Source organism: Podarcis filfolensis (genome assembly GCF_964270895.1).
Source record: "Podarcis filfolensis genome assembly, chromosome: 10".
Taxonomy (NCBI): Eukaryota; Metazoa; Chordata; class Lepidosauria; order Squamata; family Lacertidae; genus Podarcis; species Podarcis filfolensis.
The window spans coordinates 62717887-62735347 of record NC_139612.1 but is presented as its reverse complement, the minus strand read 5'-3'; the positions used below and the strand labels follow the sequence as shown (position 1 = coordinate 62735347).

At 45.6% G+C, this 17461-nt stretch overlaps 1 protein-coding gene across 10 annotated transcripts in view; it reads right to left on the bottom strand.

The window, feature by feature from the left end:
* The window catches only part of SOX5 (SRY-box transcription factor 5), a 770837-nt gene that overhangs the window by 400955 nt on the left and 352421 nt on the right, over positions 1 to 17461 (bottom strand). The window lies entirely within an intron of this gene.

Below are 17461 nucleotides of genomic sequence, written 5' to 3'. Positions count from 1 at the left end.
AGGGAGGCAAGCTAGGGGGGAGATCAGTGGCCAAAAAGAAACTTAAACAAGGGCTGCTGGCTTAATACAGAAAAGCACTTAGCAACTCATTGAGAGGAGTTAGAAGAAAGGGAGGGAGGGAGGAAAGGAGAAAGAGAGGGAGAAAGGGGAAGAAAAGAAACTCTGAACACCTAAGGACAATCTTCAATATTCCCAAAGGGTTTGTGTACATGGTGTGTGTGTGTGTGATATCCTATATATATATATATAATTTTCTCACCTCTTCATTTTTTTTTAAAAAAAATAAAAAGTCTCTGTGCAAGGGGAAGGGGAAGGGGAAGAAAGAAAAAAAACACCCTACACAACAATCAAGCATTGTTCTGGAGAAAGAAAAGCAACTTTGACAGATTGAAATATACCAGAGGCCCCTTCAAGGAAACCTGTAAACAACTTGTCATTCACTCTGTCGGTTTCACTGCCTTGCCCACAAAGTGCGAGGAAGCAGCCTGGCAACGCCACCGCCATCACCACAAACTATGGGGTTGGGGGGTGGGGGTGAGAGGATAATCCATAGCGCCCCCCCTCTCCCCAGATCACTCTAAAAAAAAAAAAAGGTTTAACTCAGTTCAAAAAACACACACCAAAAAACCCCCTTGGCTTTATGGAATAGGAGGAGAGACTGCGCCACAAGGGACAGAAAGCCACATATGGTGCAATGCTTGTGTGTGTAAATCCTGATCGAGCCAGCCGCACAACCACAAACACACAAAACCACCATTTCCCGGGTCTACCCAGTTTTCCTGGCTTGCCCTCTCTTTTGACTGTGGATCTTTCCCCCGCATTTCGTTCTGCTTCCAACCCTGGCTAAGGCAGCCTCGGCACAACCTGAGCAACAACTCCTATCATGCTGGCTGGGGCTGATGGGAGTTGTAGTCCAACCCCACCCCACCCCAACTAAAGAAGTGGTTCCCAAAATGAGGGATACTGCACCCTGGAGGGCAGTGGGATTACCTGGAGCAGGGTGAGAAGAGGGGGTACTGGGAGTATAAAGAGCTACCAGGCTTTGAAAAGCTGGTATCACTGGCTCAAGTTCACCAATTCCGTTTAATTAGATTAAATAGTTTTTAAACTGGATTTTGAATAAATGTGAAATCAGCTGTTACTGTTCTAAATTTTATTGCGTTACTTTCTTCCTTAGTGGGTCATGCAAACCACTATTCTGAGCAATGCTTTTCATAGGGTAATGATAATAATAATGTATCACTTGTATGCCACCCATCTGTCTGGGTTGTCCCAACCACTCTGGGTGGCTTCCAACAAGAATACAAACAAAACAAAGAAGCATCATACATTAAAAGCTTCCTAAAATGGGGTTGCCTTCAGAGGTCTACAGAAGGTTGTATAATTGGTTTTCTCCTTGACATCTGCTGGGAGGGTGCCACTACCGAGGAGGCCCTCTGCCTGGTTCCCTGTGACTTAACTTCTCACAGTGGGGGAACTGCCAGAAGACCCTCAGAGCTGGATCTCAATATCCGGGCTGATTGATGGGGTGGGGTATAAATTTTCCTTTAGGTAGGGGGCACGAGGGATGAGTTTATGCAACCAAGGCAGGGGTGGCCCAGAAAAGTTTGGCAGGATACCAGGCTGAGGAATGCTGGGTTAAAATAACGCCATATCCTCCAACATTTCTCTGGTGAAAAATGCCCTAAGGAAAAGACATGCCCTAAGGAAAAGCAGGACAGTCCAGGATTAAATCAGAAACTGGGATGGCTTCTGTAAATCCGGGACTGTTCCTGAAAAATAGGGATGCTTGGAGGGTCTTGTAATATAGATGTTGTAATGGTACTACTTAGAACCTTCTGGCTTCTGCAGGTACTTTCAATTATTCCATAACAATCAGGCAGGCTAGGAAGGGGTGGGGGAAATTTTCAGCCTGAAAAACTATTTGGACGGGGCCAAGGGCAAAAGTGGGTGGAGCAACACATTAATTTACTCGCAGTTCTCTTTCTATCTCATACCCTCCAACTATCCCTATTTGTCCGGGACATTCTTGGAATTGCAGAAACCACCCTGGCTTCCGATTTGATCCCAGAATGTCTCAGGGGTGAGCAGGATGCTTGCAGTGCTGCCATTCTCTCTCACGATTCAGCTGGCTCCCTCCAGAGCTGCGTGGTACACAAAGCTCTGTCCTTCACCACTTCACCACCTGCACGCCAGCGTCGGCCACCTGAGGGAGTTGCTTCACTCTGTCTAAGGGTAGGGCTGCCCCCGAATGCAACACGTTTATGTGCACCGTTTGTGTGACACACACCAGTCCGTGCCACCGTGAGTTTTAGCACATCAGCGACAAACAACCACAACCAGGTGAGACACAGGGAGAGAATGAAGATGCCTGCAGCCACTGGGATGGTCCAACACAAGAAACTACGTTGCGTTGCTCACCCTCAGCAGCAAGAGGAAGAGGGGAGTGAAGTGTGTGCAGGGAAGCCTTCAACTGCCAGCCAAGCAGATGTGATTGGTTAGATTTTCTGGGGAGGCTTCCATTAGGAAATCCCTGTTTAGTATGGAGACTATTCTGCAAATTGCCCAGACAACAGATATGTACCATAGCAAGAACAACACTTAGAATCATAGAACTGTAGAATTGAGGATCAGTTCCTAGTCCAATGCAAGAATATGCAGCGATCCCATACGGGAATCGAACCTACAACCTTGGCATTATCAGCACCATGCTCTAACCAACCAAGCTCTCCGGACTATCATTTAAGGCTATCCTTTGCCTTAAAAAAAGGAAAAACGGTTCTGGATTCTTTATATCACTATCCTCTATTTCTTTTCCACAACAACTCCCTTCCTCCTCCTTTCCCCCAGTTTCCTGCAGTTGGGCCCTAGACATATTAGGATCTCAGTCTCTTGACCCTATCACCACTTGATCATGTCCGTTCCTGTACAAACACCCTCTCTCTGACACTCACAGGCAGGCGGTATGCTTACATTACATATACATGTTAAAAACCACAGGCGTTTGTAGGGTGGATATGCACCCCACTTTACAGAGAACAGTCCTCTGCTTGATGGCACTCTCTAAGAACATAAGAAGGCCCTGCAGGATCAGGCCAATAGGCCCATCCAGCCCAGCAACCTGTTCTCAAAGTGGTCAACCAGATACCTCTGGGAAGACTGCAAGCGAGACCTGACTGCAACAGCGTTCTCCCCCACTTGTGATTCCCAACGACTGGTATCCGGAAGCACATTGCTTTCAACAGTGCAGATAGAACACGGCCATCAAGACCTGTGGCTATTGCTGTTTGAAGGGCTGTGAAGTCAAGATAAAGGACCCTAAGAAGGGGAAAGCAGCAGGGAACTTGGAAATGCCCATCAACAGGGAACAAGCTCACCTGGTGGCAGCCTTTCCTAACTAGGCGAAGGTGAACTTAACACATAGGAGATATTTCTAAATTTGCATCTAGGTCTATAAATTAAAATGTGCAAGTTTAATGAAGTTCTGTGACATTCTTCGCTGGAAAAGCATTCCCTTGTCAACATTTTTATGCCTACTGAAATTTAAGCAGATTTTTTTAAAATAACAACTTGGGCCAATGATTATTTTGAACATCACTGTTCTTAGCTGCCTTGAACACCATGGAGTGGAGAGATGGATTATAAATTTAACCAGCAAACAGCAACAACAACAACAAAAACACTATTTGGTATTATTTCATGCTTTCAGAGTTGATTATTGTAAATATAGGCAATTCCAAAAGTCCAATCCCAATTTCTATTTATTTTATTTTATTTTAGTGATTTTTCTATATTGCCCTATCATAAAATATCAGGGTGTGTTTAGCATCAAACCACAAAATGTGTTTTAAAATAAATATGAGAATACATGTGGAGGGAAATGTAATGCAAGGATGCAAACAGCCACTCAGACATAGCAGGAAAAACCTGCAATGATCAGAGATGGGTGTGGAGACCTGCACAATTAATCAGAGCCCTGTTCAAGTATCAGGGGCATGGAGAAAAGCAGATAATCATGTCCATACCCATAGTCCTAACCTTCTCTATAAAGGTAAAGGTAAAGGTACCCCTGACCGTTAGGTCCAGTCGCGAACGACTCTGGGGTTGTGGCGCTCATCTCGCTCTATAGGCTGAGGGAGCCGGTGTTTGTCCACAGACAGCTTCTGTGGTCAGCATGACTAAGCCGCTTCTGGTGAAACCAGAGCAGCGCACAGAAACGCCCTTTACCTTCCCGCCGGAACGGTACCTATTTATCTACTTGCACTTCGATGTGCTTTCGAACTGCTAGGTGGGCAGGAGCTGGGACCGAGCAACAGGAGCTCACCCTGTCACGGGGATTCGAACTGCTGACCTTCTGATCAGCAAGCCCTAGGCTCTGTGGTTTAGACCACAGCGCCACCCGCGTCCCAACCTTCTCTATACATTGATCTAAATGTTTGAAGAGAGCCTATGGGCATATGACTTGCACATGTCATCAAGGAGCATGAATCCATGCATATACAGGTTCTGTTCGGACTTTCAGAACATCACATGAACTTCAGGAGAAGAAAGGACAGGTATGATCGCCCCTCCACATTTAAGAGATCCATGGTTTCCAAATATTTATTATTTATTTATTGCTCATATACCCCACCTTTTCCTCCAAGGAGCTCAAGGTGGCGTACGTGGCTTCCCCCAATCCTTATTAGTTCTTTGTTGAGTTTGTGGGGCTGATGGGAGCTGGGACTCCTGGAAGGCATTACTCTGGACTGGAATATTTGGACTTATTTTTGGTGCAGACTGAGATACATATTCAAACAACTTTGCTCATAAAAAGAGGCATGTCCAGTGGATCAAAAGAACGAAACCACAGTTATTAAAATATGGTGTGTCCATGCGCTTTGATTTGCAGAACAAAATAAATCATTAAGCGGTCTGCCTAGACCCCCACCGATTTTCAAGAGGTCCACAAAAGAGAAAAGAAACATCCAGCAGTCTCTGCTCCAGGATTCTTGTTTTATTGAGTAAAGCAGATGCGGATTGCTTCTGATTGAGTGGAAGAGTGGTGGACTGGGTGAGGGAAGGAGACAATAATTGCTTAAACCTTTCCTTGCCTTCTGCCCATCGTTCTGCCCAGACAATTAGGTCCAGCGCCGAGGGCCTTCTGGCAGTTCCCTCACTGCGAGAAGCCAAGTTACAGGGAACAAGGCAGAGGGCCTTCTTGGTAGTGGCACCCGCCCTGTGGAACGCCCTCCCAACAGATGTCAAAGAGAAGAACAACTACCAGCCTTTTAGAAGACATCTGAAGGCAGCCCTGTTTAGGGAAGCTTTTTAATGTTTAACAGACCACTGTATTTTAATACTTTGTTGGAAGCTGCCCAGAGTGGCTGGGGAAACCCAGCTAGATGGGCAGGGTATGTATAAATCAATCAATCAATCAATCAATCAATCAATCAAAATGCTCCCCCAACCACATTACTCCCTTTGAAGTCTCTTAGTTTAGGAGGGAAAGTGAGAAAGGAGAGACATGATAGAGGTGTATCAAATTTTGCATTGTGGGGTAAAAGTAAAGAGGGAAAAGCCTCTGGGGTCATGAAGTTTAATGGTGAGAGATAGTGGGGGAAGGCAGAGCATAGCCATCATAGCTTGTACCAAATCCTCTTTTGAACTTGGTGGCCACCACTTTATCCAGTGGGCATGAGTTCCATAGTTTCTCTATGCACTGCATGAAGTTGTGTTGTTGTTGTTTTTTTAAAAAAATCTGTCCTGAATCTTCCAATGTTCAGCCAACCAGACAAAGCAGACAAGAAACAACATATAAGAGCCAAAGAAAAATAATTCCAGTGAGCATTTAACTGTGTAATCCTTTGTATTGTTAAAGAGAATGTAGTATCACCCTCTTCACTGACATTTACTCCTAGGTAAAAGTGCATAGGATCACAGCCTAAAATTCCCAGGGTGGAGAAGGAGAAGCTTGTATAGTATTTTTATACTATAGCGGAGGGTGCAATTCTATGAACATTTACTTGGGATTAAAGACTACAAAACTCAATATTACTATGCATGAAGATCTGTCTGCAAACATAAAGAGATAAACGTAATGTTAGTAATAGCAAAAGTTTTCATTTCAAATAGCTGTGGGGGCAGCGGCAAGAGAGAATAGCAACGCACCAAGAAGGAATGAGCTACTGAATCAATTATGGGCGAGAACTGATGTATCCTTGATTCAGATACTTACACAGAAAGTATATGAAGTTGCCTTATGCCGTCAGATCATTGGCCCATCCAGCTCAGTATTTTGGGGGTGGAGCTGAATGCCCTCATGATCTACCTTCTAAGAAGCCACACGCTGGTGGTGCACAGGACTGAGCAATGGTCATGACTCTTACCTAGTACGCTAGGCTAAATGCCAGTCAGAGGTTTCCACCATGCACCCATACACACAAACCCGTACACCCAGGCAAGCAAAGGGCTTTACCACAGTTCAAGAACACCTAACAGCAAGGCAAGAACACACAAGGTATAGAGTGTTTGCCTGGGGATAGAGGGTGTGAATGGAGAGCATGATGTGTAGCTGGGGGGAGTCTAGAGAACCAGACAGAGAGGTCGAGGTGTGCGTTTGGCCCTAGCTCCCTCACTTAAGAGTCATAGAACTGTAAAGCTAGAAGAGATACCCAAGCCCTGCAAAGTAGGAACCACAACTAAAGAATCCTTGACGGATAGCTGTCCAAACACTGTTTAAAATCTCCCAATGAAGGAGAGTCCACCACCTTCCAATCTAATTCTCCACCCTGGTCTACTCTTGACTTTCCAGGATGAGATCCTTCTAATGCAGGAATGTCAACTAAAGCATCCAAGACCGTACAACCTCTGCTTAGAAACCTCCAGCGGACTCTCCTTCCTTGAAGGTTTTGAAGCAGAGGTTGGATGGCCATCTGTCATGGATGCTTTAGTTGAGATTCCTGCATTGCAAGGGGTTGGACTAAATGACCATCGGAGCCCCTTCCGACTCTACGATTCTGTGATTCTATAAATGACGAGAATGGAACCTGGCGCCCTACAAATGCAAAGCATGTAGCCTACCTTTGAGACACAGCCCTTCACTGTCGCTGCCCTTGACTCCCTCACCCCACCAGAGAGGAAGTCGATGTTGACAACTCTGGTGAACTCTTAAGCAGGTGGGGAGCCTCTATCTTACTCCACCCTCCCTCCTTTCCACTAATATAATAATAATAATAATAATAATAATAATAATAATAATAATAATAATAATTTATACCCCGCCCTCCCCAGCCAGAGCCGGGCTCAGGGCAGCTAACACCAATAAAATAAAATCACAGTAGAAACATAATAGGGGAAAAAGAGAGGGGGGAAACCCAATTTAAAATACAGGTTAAAATGCAATTTAAAATGCAGCCTCATTTTAAAATAGCTGATAAATCAAGACCATAAGGGGAGGGAAACATAAGGGTCAGACCGAGTCCAAACCAAAGGCCAGGCGGAACAGCTCTGTCTTGCAGGCCCTGCGGAAAGATGTCAAGTCCCGCAGGGCCCTAGTCTCTTGTGACAGAGCGTTCCACCATGTCGGGGCCAGTGCTGAAAAGGCCCTGGCCCTAGTTGAGACCAATCTAACCTCCTTGAGGCTCGGGAATTCCAAAGTATTGTTATTTGTGGACCTTAAGGTCCTCCGCGGGGCATACCAGGAGAGGCGGTCCCGTAGGTATGTGGGTCCTAGGCCGCAGGTGAACCATACTGCATGCAGTCCCCTCTTTTATTCAGCAGCAGCAACACTGTGTGGTGATCTGCCTCAGCCTCCTGGACTCTCCCCACCCACTTACTTACCCACTCCTGTAGCTGCACCCTCCAGCAAAACCCTGTTGCTTCTGCTTGCATCTGTTTCTCCCCAGATCAAGGCAAACACGCTGGCAGTGACTTACGATGTTATTTTAAGAGAAGTGAGGGTGCAGTAACTTTGGTAATCAGTGGCCCTTATTTGTATTCTTTTGGAATGCTAAATATAAACACTCTAATCCAGCACGGGGGCATATTTCCGCAGGCGATTCCCTAGCCCAGCCGAAAGAGGAATCGTGTGTGAAAATGGGTGCTATACATGGGGAGGGTGCTTGCCTAATCCAGCTAAGTACGGCCGCATCCACACAGCTCTCTTAAGAGAAGCCTGTGCATCTGTCCTAGAGACTGGGTAGCGCTGGTCTGGGTTCCCCCAAATTCCCCATCGAAACAACTAAGCTCTGAAACAGCTGGTTCTTCAGCCAGGCTATGTGCTTACAGCTCCAGCCGCTGTACATGGTGGGAACACAGGGGTTAAAGAGTCTGTTTCTGTTGGTTTATCTATTTTCTGAACTGCAATATTGGTATCTTATGCAGAGAGGCAGCAGTGAGGCACATGCCCCCATTAGGAGGGGCTCACCTGTGCTCCCCAGATGTTGCTGAACTCTAACTCCCATCAGTCCCAGCCAGCATGGCCAGTGGTCAGGAATTACGGCAACAGTCACCCAGAAACACCTGGAGGGCCACAGGTTAGCAACTCCTGCTTTACACAATCCTTGCACTTTACTTATTTTAAATATTTTAATAGATTTTTTTTGACACAAAATACAATGAGAATGAGACTAATCAACAAAACAAGAATGATTTTTTTAAATCCCCCAAAAAATAAAAAGGAAGAGGGGAAAAGAGAGAGAAAAGGATAGAGAGAAATAACTGTAAAGCCCTTTATCATTTTTACAGTTGTCAAAAAGTGGGATTTCCCCCACTCCCATGGCTACACAGTGACAGTTTCACATCATCAAATCAGCTCTTGAGAACCTGTTAAGTTCTTCTGAACCTGGTTTGCTTGTGAACATCTTAAAAGCGATCAGTTGCTGCTGATTTTTTTTTTGCCAGCTATTTTATTTCTGCACCTGAAGAAGTTTGCAAACTATGAAGCTTGTTTTTTTAAGTGTTTTTTAATTTAAAAAACCCCAAAATAAATTGCCTGCAAACATTTTAATACAAATCATATGAATGTCCTTGATATGTTTATTTCAGTTTACAGTCAGTTATGATCTGCTTGTCAAATCTAAAGAGAGCAGAGTGAAGTGCAATTAAAGGGGTAAAAGAAAAGAAAAAAAGATAGGAAATAGGAACTCAGGAAGCTGCCCTCTGCTGAGTCAACTCACTGGCCTGTCTAGCTTGGGTCAGTTCCAGGACCAATTCAAAGTACTCACAAAGCTCTAATTGACTTGGGTCTCAAAAATCTGAAAGACTGCCTTCTTCCCTAGAGACCCTCTCAGGTGATGGGACCAGCAGAGGAGATCGTCTTGGAATGATCAAACAGAGACTTCCCTCCTTCCTTTTTTGGGGAAGAGATTTACAGCACTAGAAAGAACAGCATTCCTAACTGATGATGATCAATAGTATTGCCATGAAGGTCCCATGAAACGCTCTGTTGGGAAACAAGAGTTCTGCAAGTGGAACCCGTGACATAAGGCTGAGGTGCAGAGGGTTTCTGGGGCTTATGCCAGCCTGCCCAATTCCAGAACACTCTATGGCATTACCCCTTCCCACCCTCAGTTCCCCCACCCCTTTTCCCTAGAATAAATACTCAGGATTCTGTGCCCTCTAAGCATGTTCAGTCCTCACTGTGCTGTTATTGCAGGGGAGGGGTGTCCAACTGTGGCATCTTCCACACATAAGGAGGAGGTAGGTTTTGGCTACATAAAGGATTTGTATGTGAGCCCAGTTAGGGACGCGGGTGGCAGTGTGGTCTAAACCACAGAGCCTAGGGCTTGCCGATCAGAAGGTTGGTGGTTTGAATCCCCGCGACGGGGTGAGCTCCTGTTGTTTGGTCCTGCCCACCTGCTCCTGCCCACCTAGCAGTTAGAAATCACATCGAAGTGCAAGTAGAGAAGAAGAAGAAGAAGAGTTCGGATTTGATATCCTGCTTTATCACTACCCGAAGGAGTCTCAAAGCGGCTAACATTCTCCTTTCCCTTCCTTCCCCACAACAAACACTCTGTGAGGTGAGTGAGGCTGAGAGACTTCAGAGAAGTGGGACTAGCCCAAGGTCACCCAGCAGCTGCATGTGGAGGAGTGGAGATGCGAACCCGGTTCACCAGATTATGAGTCTACCGCTCTTAACCACTACACCACACTGGCTCAGTAGATAAATAGTGATAAGTAGGTACCGCTCCAGCAGGAAGGTAGACGGCGTTTCTGTGTGCTGCTCTGGTTTTGCCAGAAGCGGCTTAGTCATGCTGGCCACATGACCCGGAAAAACTGTCTGCGGACAAACACCGCCTCCCTCGGCCTATAGAGCAAGATGAGTGCCGCAACCCCAGAGTCATCCGCGACTAGATCTAATGGTCAGGGGTACCTTTACCTCTTTATGAGCCCAGTTAACATTTTACACAGGTTTCATTTACGTCTTTTAATCTCAGCTACAGATATGCAACCCCCACCATCATGCCAAGTTTGTATCCTTTACAGGACTAGAAGTAGGAAAAGTGAGAATGGGCTACATCTGATATATTTTCTCATGGGGATATGTTGTGAGTAGCAAGGGCTCACTTTGGAAGCCTTGATACAGTTGGCTACAATACAGTTTAGATGGTATATTTAGGAACCTATTTTTTGTTCCAGGAAGTGGCATGCTGAGCTGTCATTTTCATTAATGGGAATTTAGTGCGTGTGTCAAGTTGAGATTTATTTTTTAAAAAAGTAATACAACTGATTTATACTTTGAAATATATAAATGCGAGGTGTTTATGCGGTGGTGAAGAAGCTGAATTGCAAAGAAACAAAACAAAAGAAAAAAACAAACAAACCCAAAAACCCAGAAGTGGTAAAGAAAAGCATTATGCAATGTGTTGACTCTTAAAAAAAAATAGACTCAATCATTTTTAAATCCCAGTCTTCACTGTAATTGGTAACTTAAACAATGCCAGCATATATATGTATACTAATTAGGGCTAAGCAGAAATTGCACACTGTTCTCCGGGAATGTTTTCAGCACTGCTAAACACACACACACACACACACACACACACACACACACAACCCCCAGCAAAAATATTTCATTCAATCATATTGTCTTTTCCTGAATCCCACCCTGAAATCAATTCTGATTGTGTGCACAGGGTAGCACAGGGCTAGCCAATGAGGTGCCCACCAGATGGTGTTGGACTACAATTCTCATCAGCCCCAGCCAGAGGGATCAGCAGTCATGGATGATGGGAGTTGTAGTCCAACAACATCAGGAGCGCACCACACTAGATACCCCTTGCTGTAGTGATATCATCCAGTTCACTGAGTGAGGGCTGGGAGGAATTATGCAAATGTCTAACTTAGGAAGCATTGCTTGCTCATGCTCACTCAACTGACTGTCCTCAGTGATACCATCACACTGCCCAATCGGATTGCCAACGTGACGTGTTGTGACATCATCGAGTTCACCTATGCTTACAGATTAGTTGAGATGATTCATGTGACCAATTCAACAGGAAGAAACAGTACATTGCAGAAGAAAAATGGCACCAAAGCATCATCAGGTGGAGGAGAAACAGCACGGAATAGGGGGGAAAAGGTGAATGCTCCCACAATCAAAGTGTTATTCAGGAAAAATTTCCACCGACTTTGAAACCGCTGTTTTTGGCCTGAAAGCTGAAACAAGTCTATTCAGTGCAACAGGAGATGATATTTTGCAGATTATGAGCTTCTCTGAAAGTCCAAGAGTTGTACGATCCAGCCAAGCTTAGCACTTTCAGTAAATTCCATCCATTTCAGTTGGAGAGCATGGCAGGTGGTGCTTAAATTTTCCACTGAAATGAACAGTGGATTTAAATTCTGCTAAACTTTGGCTGGATCCCACGTTTAGCAACTTGATCCTGAGTAGTAGCAGTAACACCGGTGCTCATATGGCTTGTTTAGGTATTGATGGGGAACAACTGCTCCCTCGAAATTAGAATCATTGTTTAACCGGCATTTTTTGCTCACTCTCCATGAAATCTAAAATGGCAGCAAAATGCTGATCCTTTGATAAATGTGAGCCAGTGTACACAGAGCGAGCACATAATTGTGCATTGTGTGGCAGAAAGAGAATGCCTGCTCTGGAAAGATTTGATTCATGGCACCTACATTCATAAAATTCTGTTAAGAGGAAGAGAGAAACCAATTGTTCTCCATGGAGACTGATGGTAAACCAGGAGGGAATGGGATCTTATTGCAGGAAGAAAGAGGAAGGTGAAAACACCAAGAGTTGTCACCAGCAGTTAGAATAATCACACAGTGGTGAAAATAGAACCCAGGGAGGCTATACAGTGGTACCTCAGGTTAAGAACTTAATTCGTTCTGGAGGTCCATTCTTAACCTGAAACTGTTCTTAACCTGAAGCACCACCTTAGCTAATGGGGCCTCCCACTGCCACCGCACTGCAACCACGTGATTTCTGTTCACATCCTGAAGCAAAGTTCTTAACCCGAGGTACTAATTCTGGGTTAGCGGAGGCTGTAACCTGAAGCATCTGTAACCCGAGGTACCACTGTACTGGTGCCACTGCCAGAGACTTTTCTTTTTCCTGAACAAGTGTGGGGGGGAGAGAGGCAGGTAAGGATGGATTAAATGTGACTGGTCCTACTTCTAAAGAGAGTCAATGGAACAACCATAGCCAATAGGATGTCCTCTGGATATTGCGGGAGTAGAATTCCCTTCATCCCTGATCATTAGCTATATGGGAGTTGAACAACACCTTTAAGGCACCAAATTGGCTATCCCTGTAATCAGAGTATGGAACTTGGTCCTAAGTTAACTCGGGTTCAAATCCCAGCTCAGCCACAAATTTCAATTTTCAATTTATTTATTTACGGCTATTAGCCCATAAAATATGTACAAACATAAAAACACAGGGGCATAAAAACAGATATATCCGACAACAGAAGGTGAACACCACGATGCAAGGGTGGGTCATTGAGCAGAGCCAAGTGACAGCTAGGGGCCAGGAGAGCTCCAAGGGACGGATCACAGAAAAGGAAAACTGAAGATGAACTCCGACATGCACTCTCATCATAACAGTTCGATTAGTTTTGATGTTGTTGTTGTTTTTTGGTGGTTTTTGAGTGTGAGATAACCGCATTCAGAAATCTCGCCACCTGCAGAGTTACAGAAGGATCTGTATCCTGCAAAAGCAGTGCGGCGTGTGACTCAACAGGCCTGCCAACCAAGCGCAGTAAAGCAGGACCCAGGAATTTAGCCCTGGCTATGCTATGTAGGGGACAGTTGAACATTATATGTGAAAGAGATTCAACAGTTTCCCCGTCACACACGCATAGCGGAGACACCAAACCCTTGGAAAATCTGTGGTTCAGCAGGTTCGATGGAAAGACATTGAACCTTGCACGAATAAATGCACGTCAGTGTGGTACTGATGAAAGAGATGACATGTATGATGGAAGGCCAAATGGTGGGGTTATTCCGTGATACCTGGGGGAGCAGACACCCCCACCCCTGGCGAGGTTGTGTTGATTTGCTCAGCCACAAAGCAAACTTACCTTACCTCTCTCTGCCTTACCTAGTTCAGAAGGGTATGGTGAGGATAGTATGGATTCAAGTGACCAGAAAGGAGAACCCAATGAAACATCAGGAAGAACTTTCTGAAAGAGCTGGTTGACAGCGGAATGGACTCCCTCAGAAGGTGTTGGGACTCTCCTTCCCTGGAGGTTTTTAAGAAGATGTTGGGTGGCCATCTGTCACGGATCCATTTGCTGAGATTCCTACACTGAATTAGCATCTAACTTAGGGGTGAGGAAGCTGTTACCCTCCACTACAGTTCCCATCATCCCTGACCTTTGGCCATGCCGTTTGGGGCTGATGGGAGCTGGAGTCGAACAATATCTGGAGTGCTACTGGTTCTGTGGGGTGTCAGGGGTGTTAGGGGTGGGGTGGTACCTCTGGTGAAGGACAAGTCATGCTCCTTCAAGGGTAGTGTGATCACACCTTTAGTCCCCACCCTGCACTCCGTTCTCACCTGTAGCTCCTAGAAGCTGTCAGCATGAGACAGTGGTTGAACCACCCTGAGATCTCTGGATGAAGGGTTGTATACAAACTTAACAAATTATTCAATAAAATTCTATGATTTTACAGATTGACCCCATGTACACCACCATTAGAGGGACGCGGGTGGCGTTGGGTTAAACCACAGAGCCTAGGACTTGCTGTTCAGAAGGTTGGCGGTTCAAATCCCATGACAGGGTGAGCTCCCGTTGCTTGGTCCCTGCTCCTGCCAAACTAGCAGTTCGAAAGCACGTCCAAGTGCAAGTAGATAAATAGGTACCACTCCGGTGGGAAGGTAAACGGCGTTTCCGTGCGCTGCTCTGGTTCGCCAGAAGCGGCTTAGCCATGTTGGGCACATGACGCGGAAGCTGTACACCAGCTCCCTCGGCCAATAAAGCAAGATGAGCGCCACAACCCCAGAGTCGGCCACAACTGGACCTGATGGTCAGGGGTCCCTTACACCACCATTAGCTAATTCATGTTTGCATTCCAGCATGCCTTGATGATGAATAATATATACTAATAGTAATCTCAGTACTCCAGGCATTGACCCCTATGTAGGCAAAGCAACACCACACATATGCATGATATATCAGTGTGCTTAGGGCAATCCTAAGGTTTAAAGAAGGACAGAAATTAACCACCCCCCAGAAGCTCAGTAAAGGCTATGTGTGCCCAATAGTAAAGGTTATGTGTGACCACACGTGGGGAGGGAGGGGGACCTGGTGGGAAAAGGTGTGGAATGGTTTGTGCTGTTTTGAATTCATTCATTCATTGTGTTTTTTCTTATTATTATTTTATGCCATTTTATTTCTCATTTGGGTGGGGTATTTTGAAAGAATGCTTTAAGCCTCCCTGAGTGTTGCAAGTGCACTGGAAGGGGGTGGTATATAGGTTCTTCAAATGATTCAATAAAATCCTACCCACTGCACAGCATTGGCTCTGATAAAAAGTAGGCTTGCCTGTTGCTTTTCTAGCGCAGGCTGCCCAGTTCACTGCAGAACAGAGTTCTTCTTCCCTGTTGCACCTGCTGCAAAGGGAGATGCCACTTTTGGCAAAATCCTTCCTCTGGGAAGAATTAAAAGCAAAGAATCCTTGTCCGCAGAAATCTCTTTGCCAATAACCCCCTGCGGAAATCTAAATGGCACCCCTGCTAATTGTGCTACTGAACATTTCCTGTGTACAAACTAGTTTCCCCCCCTTCCCCTGCAAACTACCACACAGATTAAAGAAGCAAGAGAAAATTAAAAAGAAAATTGGAAAATAAACAAATGTTCTTTGTGTTCAGTGTTTTTGGACTCCACTGATTTTTTATAAATAATAACAATAAAAATCAACACATATCCCTACAAAATCAGGTTCTCCAGGTTCTTGACATGCTCTAGCATCAAGCACATTGGAGTGGTGGGAGGCAGACCCAGGATAGGTCGATGCAAATGAAGGGGTAGCCTTATGTAAACAAAGGAATGGGAACATGCAAATATAAGCATGCTTTATTCACGGTGCCTCTCATTAAACTATGTGGGGCAAAACAAACAGGTTGCAATCTGGGACACAGCTGAGAAAAAACTAAATTCCCTCTTCTCCTCAAATGCCAATACAGAGGGTTTAGCCTTCACTGTTTTGGTGTTCTTAACCCAGAATCACAGAATAATGAAATTATAGAGTTGGAAGACACCATGAGGATCATCTAGACCAGCGGTTCTCAACCTGTGAGTCCCCAGATGTTGTTGGACTACAATTCCCATCATTCCTGAGCTCTGGCCTTGCTAGCTAGGGATGATGGGAGCTGTAGTCCAACAACATCTGGGGACTCACAGGTTGAGAACCGCTGATCTAGACCAATCCCCTGCAATACAGGAATCTTTTGCCCAGTGTGGGGCTCAAATGCGAGACCCTGAGATTAAGAGTCTTATGCTCTACCAACTGAGCTATCCCTCATGAAATGGATGGCTGCCATTAGGTCCTATGGGGAAAGCAGAGCACTGCATTTGGGAACCACCACAAGAGTGCTCCTCACCCAATAGGGCAGGGGTAGAGAACCAGGTGTTGGAGGACTACAATTCCCATGCTAGCTGAGGTTGAAGGAGTTAAGACTCCAACATCCAGGGACAAAGAAATTCAGGCCTATCTGACCCTTGGGACACTCTTTGGGGCACACCCTCTCCTCACATAACCTTCTTACCAGCTTGGCTGTTCACCCTCCTTGAATGCTTTGGCCTAGCTGTTGTTCAACTGGGATAATGCCTCTTACCTGACTGAATGAAGAAGGATGTGTCTCTGTGTGCAGAACCCTGTGATCTTTACATGGCTGAAATGCAATCTACCATACAATGGAAAGAGTCACATCCATTGCCCTACCCCCTTCTTTTTCCCTTTGGCCCTGCCCGCCACTCACATGTGCCCCCAGGAAATCAGCAATGAAGGAATGTGGCCCTTGAGCTGAAAAAACACTCCCCACAACTGCCATGGGGTGTAAAAACAGTGTCTCCAGAGGGGGATTTAGGGAAGTGCGGCCGGTTTGGGTGCAACCGGGTGCAGAGCCTTGGGGCGCTGTGGAGGGTGTCACAACTATGAAATAGACTGGAAGCCAAGAGTTGTTGGGGCACCAAATTTTGGTGTCACACAGGGCACCGCTGAAATTTGAGACCTCAAGGTCTGTCACTGGAGTCTCTGTGTGCTGACTGCACAGATATGCTCAATATACACATCAAAGAGTTCTGACACGATAAATGCCCTCCTGTTGTCGTGCCCCGCCTCACCCATTTTAATTATGTACACTGCATTATGCATTGCATAATTGAAAACACATGAGCTCTGCTGGATCAGGCAAAGCTCTCTCTAGTCCAGAATCCTGTTTCTAGCAGCGGCTATCAGATCCTTCCAGGAAACCCACATTTAGAACATTACAACGACAGCATCTCCCAGTGTTGCCCTTCCCTCCAGTGACGCGTGGATGTTCCATTTAGATACCCTATATACAAGGCCTCAGGAACGTTTTGCAGCCTGGGGACTGCATTTCCTTCAGGCACCCTTCCAAAGGCCAGATGCCTGGTTCAAGGCTCCTGCCTTGACCTACGAAACCTTGAACAACTCAGGACCAGGATACTTTACAGCAGTGCCTCTCAAACTTTTTTCCCCAGGATCACACTTTCAGAATAAAAAATTGCTTGCGCCAAACCAAATTTTTTATTGCATTGTTGTTGTTGTTTAGGCGTTTGGTCGCGTCCAATTCTTCATGACCCCATGGACCAGAACACACCAGGCACTCCTGTCTTCCACTCCCTCCCACAGCTTGGTCAAACTCATGCTGGTAGCTGCGAGAACACTGTCCAACCAACTCATCCTCTGTCGTCCCCTTCTCCTTGTGCCCTCAATCTTTCCCAACATCAGGGTCTTTTCCAGGGAGTCTTCTCTTCTCATGAGGTGGCCAAAG